We start from the raw sequence: 7,754 nt of genomic DNA on the forward strand, positions 1-7,754 counted from the left end.
TTACAAAATTCCCACTACTTATGTTTACTACGCTATAATCACATTGACTAATGTATACCCATTAATCCTTATCCTCGAGTGTCCTCCGGGCCTTGATAAGTGGTGATTCCTAAGTAAAAAAAAAAAAAAAAATATGGCTTTCAATTAAAAAAGTCATCAAAATTAATTTCCTTTTTTTGTAAATAAGTAAGTCATTTTTCTTTTGCTCCCAAGAAATGCTGAGTAAGTATAACAGATATTAAACAGATTCCTATTTGCTACAGGAAAGCAAACGACACTTGAAGTTAAGAATTCTTTTTTAACACTTTGTAAGATGAACCATAAGCAACATCATCGAAGGAAGATAAGAGATATAATTTGCTCAAAACGTTCACGTTTTACGTTATTGCTCCAAGGCAACATATTTCTATGCCAGTAGACATTTAAAAAAAAATCCTTTGAAGTAGTGAGCACATATATGGTAAAAATATTAAGTATTATTATTTATTCACGAGGAGTAGTCACACAGGTCATCACCAAAGATTTCTCTTTGAGAACAACCTTTGGTGTTCTCTGGAGTTTGAGTGACAACAAGTTTCCCCAGATTTCCAGTGCTCACCAGCTCTTTTGACAACTTTTGCAAATTATTTTGCGTTATTGCAACAACCGTCTATCGTTAATTGCTTGTTTCTTTATATTTTACATCTATAGAAGTTTCCATATGTCGTTCACATGCATTAATCCACACATTCAATGGTTTTCTTTCATATTTTATTATTGTTTCTCGTTGTATTTTGTTAGCCAATGATTTCAGTCTCTCCCATTCTTTTCTCAAAGTTTTTCGGGATTGTTCTTAGTGCTTCTACTATTGTTGGTGTTATTTTGCTCTTCATTTTCCATATCCCCTTGAGCTGTCTAGCCAGTTCTGTGCATTTGCTTTGCTTCTCTCTCCTGGATATTCAACCTGTAGTTTATTGGAACGATGAAGTCTATGATATGGCATGACTTTTCCTTTTTATCAACTATTATAACATCCGATCTTCTTGCTTGGATGGGTTTATCTGTTTGTATATTCATGTCCCATAGGATTTTGTGATTTTCGTTTTGAAATTCTGCTGCTGGTTTGTGCTTGTACCATTTGTCAACATGTTCAAGATGAAGTATTTTGCATAATTCCCAGGGTATTACCTTCCCCAATTAATTATGTATATTCTTATATTCTTTTTTGAATAGTTTGCTGCACTCACTTATTCTGTGGTTTACTGTTTCGTCTTTTTGTTCACAAAGTATGTATTTATTGTTTTCTTGTACCCTGTCGATCCTTGCTTGGATGTGGTTGGTTTTAATCACGTTATCTTGTGCGGCTATTATTAGGGATTCAGTTTCTCTGTTTAGGTTTCCTTTTTGTAGCCATGTCCAAGTGTTTTTGTTAGTCTCATATATGAATCGTTCATGTAGCTGTTTCTCTTCCCCTTTCTCTGTTCTCGTCTTATTCCTTGTCTCTCTTTTTTCTGTCTTGTTCGTTTGTTTAATGTCTATTGCTGCGATAATCATTCTTTCAGTATTCTACATTATCTATTTTTCTAATTCTTTTCTTTTTTTGTGTGTCGTTTACTCGGTTTTCTATACAAAGCAGTCCTCCTTTCTCCGTCTCCCCTTTATCATTATCTACTCACTAGGAGTAGTCACACAAGCCATCATCAAAGATTGCTCTGTAAGAACAATGTGGTGTTCCCTGGAATCTGAATGACAATAAGTTTCCCCAACCTTTGCAGAAGAATTTGCGTTATCGCAACAGCTGCTTGTCATTGATTTCTCGTCTTCACTGGAATTCAGGTGGTTAAAAGCCTCCCCAAGGTTAGGTGTTATTCTCACAACGTTTCAGATGATAAAACCTTCAACATTTTTCAGATGTGCTTTGTTTAACTCAGGAATCTGTATAACAAACTCGAGCAGTTAAGCATTTTTCTCTTGGCACCGAAGCCAACAGAATCTAGCCCATTAGTTAACTGAGGTATGCTTTAGTCCTGTGCAGCTCTAGAAGGTCCACCCTTCTGGGCTGTTACCTCCTGTCTTTTGGGTGGAGTAATTAATTGCTTGCTACCTGAATCGTATGGACTAAGTAATGCCGACGGCATTGCCCAGGCAATTTTTAATAGGCCAGATTGTTTCTCCTTTAGAGACACTGACTTGACTCCCCCACCTTCTGACCTTGTGTCACATCTTCCTATGGTGAGAAGGAAATAAATAAAAACTCAGTAACGAAATTGTGAATGGAATCTTTGATTAATTCATGAGGTAACTTGCTCTCTTTCCGTCAGCCATTATTTAAGTAATTCGTAATTGTATACTTCGTATCACCATACTGAGGATTGAACCTTCAACCTTCAAAACGTTGTCACTCAAAAGTAATTATACTTATTATCGTTGCCCAATAAGACAGAATAAGAACAGGCTACCTCCCATGGATTAAATAAAGTGTTCTATTTTAAATTCTATACAGATTTCAGAGTTAACCACACAATTATTATATTTTTTTAAAATTTTATTTCTACTAATTTGGTAGGAACCAGTGTCTATAAATGTGGAATATTTTTAACTTTCACAAGCCATGAATTCTTGTTCGCCTTGAGTATTCTGTCAGCCAGAATATATATGTAATATAATATTCTTCATCATTCACTTAAGAATCCATCCATCATTGCATGACTGGTCTTGGTCAGCCATGACTCATTAATTAAATTAGTAAACTGCATAAAAATTATTGTGAGATTTGAAAAATCTAAGCAACTGATAAAAGACCAAAAAATTATTCATATTTCTGCCTGACAAGAATCAACCAAAATCTCATCTGGATCTTACTTCACCATATTTTATGAAATATTCCCAAAGTTATTCCATTAAAGCAGCCATAACTACAAAAACTATTTATCTGATCAGGTTGAAATTTTGAATAGTGTTTACTGTTATAAAAGAAACAATTTTGTACATCAAATTTGGAAAAAATCCGAAAGTAGAAATATTGTCATTTTTGAGAGACTTTATTGATTACAATATGGGCCAAGTAGCGAGTCTCTTTGGACAACACTGAAGTTATTGCCAAAAGTGTGACATTCATCTTTTCTGTGAAAACCAGTTTTACATAAGACAATTATCAATATTTTGACTAAGTTTGGCGATGTTGATGGTAGATTGTATACAACCAAATATAGTGAGAAAATTGATCGAATACATAACCTCCTCAGGGGAGGTAATAATTAACCGGTTTCGATTATTTGTACCATAATGGAAACACAACTCTATTAAATAAACAAAATATACTGTCTTTTTTTACTGCTGGATTATGTTGTCTCACAGTTCCATGGTTGGTATAAAAAACATGAAACAAATGTGGTAAAGTGTAGTATCAGGACAGATACTACACTTCACCTTTTCTTTTCCTCGGTTAGTGGAGGAGAAATCTTTCTTGACTAAGACATTTGTTTTTTGTTATTATCCAAAGTGCCCCTTTTGGAGAGGTGGATTTTCCCTACATTAAAAACCGACCTTGTGTCTAACTATGTCCTCGTGGGGAGGCAAGTAAACAGAAATAGACCATCATGCGATTTCTTTCTTGAAGAAAATCTAGAATCCTAATATTGGGTTGCAGGATTTTATATGAGTTGAATAATTTTTGGATAAAGGCACCATTAGCAGATTGAAGTCACTTGTAATTCTTTACTTGAGACTTGAATTGAAATGATTGTGCAACTTTTATTGTTGCATTGTCAAAGGAAATCAGTGAAAATTGCCATTTCGTTTCCTGAGAGAAAAAAAATGTCATTAGATTGAGATCGTAAAGATCTCAAACTAATGACATTTTTTTTTTCTATAATATAGAAAAAAAATGAATAAACTTGCAAAACGAATCAACTGATTTTCAAAAATACATTAGAATCCTTAGTCTTAGAATCTACTTTGCTTATAAAGAGGAAGATTAAATCTGGAGAGTATAAGGAGATGTGTGCAGAGCAGGAGACTTCTATGGTATTGCCACATTGAAAGATTGAAAACAAAGTTCTTGAGTTAGATGTAGAATAGTTGAATATGCATGTTCAGTTAATACGGTAGGAAACGATAAGAATGTGTTTGAAGGTAAAAAAGGTTAAATAAAGACCTGACTAGAAAATGGTTTGTTTGGGAGTCAATTTCGAAAATTCGTTCAACATATGCCACCATATAAAATGGATATTAAATCGAATATGATAATGATGAGTTAAGATGGAAATATGGGAAGATTTAATTGCTGACCTAAAGATTGTAGGATTTATAAATAGTACTGCAATGTTGTGTCCTTGTGGTGTAAATGAAGAAAAAAGAAACAAGAACGACCGACCGCGTTTTTGTGTGGCTTACCTCGTGTTCATAATGAAGAAGAAAGAAACAAAAATGGCTGCCCTGTTTCTTTATATGCCTACAGGGTGACCACGAGGTATGCAAATGAGATGCTCCTGATTGGAGATAAAAGAGGAGTGATTTGGGGAAGGAAGGCATTCTGAAGTTAGATTGCGAGCAGAGAAGTTGTATTTGTAGAAGAGAAAAGTCGGATTCGGGGAGAGAAAAGCTAAAGTTGCAGAAGTTCGTTTTGGAGTGGAGAGAAGACGCGTCAAGTGGTGACCAGAAAGTGAAAGTTCGGACAGCAGTGTCACGCAAACGACAGTCCTTAAACGGAAAATGTATTGAAAGAAAGATTTGAAAAAAGAAATAGGTGCTTGTTCAGATAGAGTCGACAGACTGACTTTTTAAAACGTATTGTTTTCAGCAAAAACAACATGACTTACTTTATTGTAATGTCGAAAATAGTAATATATTTTCAAACATTCGAAAATTCATCGAATAGAAAATTATTTTTAGTTAAAAATAATTTTTACGGAAAATTGAGGGAAATAACATTTTCCCCAGATGTAAACACCTTCAAGATTGTTAATACAGGGGACATACTTATCTCCTCTTTCACCAGTTTAATGACTGATGTTTTGTTTTGGCTGATAACGATAGACTTTTTTTTTTACCAAAAGCAAAATAGCAGTTGTTCTACATTATGAATTTTCGTAATTTTTAGATGTATTACTATTTTCGACATGACAATTAAATATGTACTATTTTTTTGTTGTTGCTTATAACCACATATTCAAATAATTAATCTGTCTATTCTATATTCACAAGCACCAAGAAATCTACTGAATAATTATGTTTTTTCATTTTTGAGATGGCGATTAATAATTTTATTATTTGGAATATTTGGACTACTGTTCTCGTCTTTCGTGTTATTTATTTGCACAACGTTTGATTCTAAGGACTTATAGCGTAACGGATAAAGTACTAGGTATATAGACTTAGTTGTAAGTGACACTCTATTGAATGCTGAAAGTTAAATCTTCAATGTGAGGAAAATATGAAGAATCAAATCACAAAATATTTAAGACGTCTACCCCGTCACAACTGAGGAAACGAGAGCAGCTAGTCAAATAGCTTAAACAAAAGACTCTATTTAAAATTCTGTGCATATTTTCAAATTTGACAAGATGCACCTTAATGTGAAATTTGGTAGGAATCAGTGTCTATAAATGTGGATTATTTTCAACTGCCAAAAACCATGAATTCTTGTTCTCTATGAGTATTCTAACACCCAGAATATATATGTAATCCATCCACCATTGCGTCACTGATCTTGGTCAGCCATGACTCCTTAATTAAATAAGTAAAAGAGTAAACTACAGAACCATTTATCAGATTATTGTCAAGAAGGTCGGAGGTTACATCGGCTGCAACGTTGTACAGAAAACACTGAAGGAAAGAACAATAGTCATAAAATTCAAATAATTAACATATGTGTTTAATAGAGTAATAGTCCGTTTTTATCCGTGATTAAATATTCCATCTTCCTGTTGTTTGGCCATAGACTAAGCTGTGCAGGAACGTGTTGAGTGGGTGGGTGCTAGAAGTACCCAAGCACCTGCCCCTTTTACTCCTGTTTTAAAAGTGTCTTTTTCAGAGGAATATATTATACCTATTTACAATGCCTCGCCACAGGACAGAGTTGGACACCAGGGTCGTTTTTTAACGTGGAGAAAAGGCACAAAAATAAAAAATTGTTTCAGTCGTGAAGGACTGCTCATCCACTAAAAGAGAACAAGAAATGGATGTACAGCATCTGAAGAACAGATGGTATTTATTTGCTCCCCCACCGAGCAAATTAGGCACAAGGCCGATTTTTAATGTGAGGAGTGAAGGGAGGGGGAAGGGAAAAAGGGGACCAGCTCCCGAGAGGTGGGAAATGGGAGCTGGTTAAAGGTCAGGCATGTGGGGTTGCCCCCACATCTGGTCTTTGCTAGTCAAAGCTTGCAGTATCTGCCGGAACAGATACTACACTTTGATCTTGGCCAAAAGGAATATGTTATAGGCCAGTGCCTTATCATGACTATATTTTTGCAGTTTTTGTTTCACTTGAGCAACTGTCCAGAGAAGTGTCTCTGCACGTCACTGAAGCTGTACCAGTTTGGTTCTACCCTTTGAAGTGTGCAGAATATCATTTGCATACAAGGGTGTTCAATGTCATTTCTTGCTGATGGTATACATGACAAAAATTAAAAGCAGTTAAAAGATTGCTAAGTCTTGGTGTACTGCAACCGTGATGGAGGAGTCCTTAGGCATACAAGTGTCAGTCCAAACCAGACTTTTCAATAAGTAAACTGACTCAACAAATCATGTCCTTAGGGACACCATGATATCACAACATATAGCAAATTGTATCATGTGGCATGCGGTCATAGGTATTTTCCAGGTAAAAAGAAGGCAATATGCAGGCTCTTCTGAACCAATTATTTAATCAAGTTAAAACTGGAACTGGAGTACAAAATTTAAAGATTTTCTTTTTACAAAGAATTCACCACTTCTCAAGGCCCGGAGACAATTCGAGGATAAGGGTTACTGAGTGTACAGTAGTCAATGGTACAATATCATAGTAATCATTATTAGTAGTGGAAATTTGGTAAATTGGATTACATAAGGGGCCGGCCCATTAAGAACTAGTCAGTTGGAGAGCAGGCAAATGGAAGAGATTTCTACACGTGTAGAGTTCTAAACAAGACGCTTCATTCATGGAATCTACGTTTAGGGTTAAGCACAAATAAAGAGCTGGGAAATTATTGACAGTAGTTTCAACTAGATGAGTGTTTTTCATGAAAGTCAGGCGAGGGGTGAACCATAGATTTGAGCTCAGACAAGAACTTGCCATAAAAATAACAATAAAGCAAACACAGGCTTGCAATGTCTCTTCTGTAGGAAAGTGGTTGTAGGGAAGAGAAAAGGGCATCCCCCACTAACTTACATAGTCTATTTTGAACTCTGTTAAGGAAGAATAAGATGCTTCAAACAGCTCCCGCACAGATGTGGCAACAGTACTCCGTCCTTGGACGTACTTGGCTCTTCATACAGGTAGAGAATTGTATCGGCAGTGAGATATCTACTGGAGTGGTAGAATGATCCAACCATTTTTCCAGTGATATTGGCAACAGATTTGATGTATGTGTTCCATTTCAGATCAGGAATAAAGGTTAGACCTAGAAGCTTGTCAAAACATGGAGCCTCCCCAAGACGAGAGCCATTCATATCAATTAATGCCAGACGGGATCAGAGTATTTAAATGAAATATTTTTATATCTATATGATGAAATATTTAAGCGAATTGTATCCATATATTCCTATTATATCGGGTCAGAACAAAAGTTTTTCTA

The sequence above is a fragment of the Euprymna scolopes genome, chromosome 4 (assembly GCF_053919585.1).
Source record: "Euprymna scolopes isolate OS-2025 chromosome 4, ASM5391958v1, whole genome shotgun sequence".
NCBI classification, from domain to species: domain Eukaryota; kingdom Metazoa; phylum Mollusca; class Cephalopoda; order Sepiida; family Sepiolidae; genus Euprymna; species Euprymna scolopes.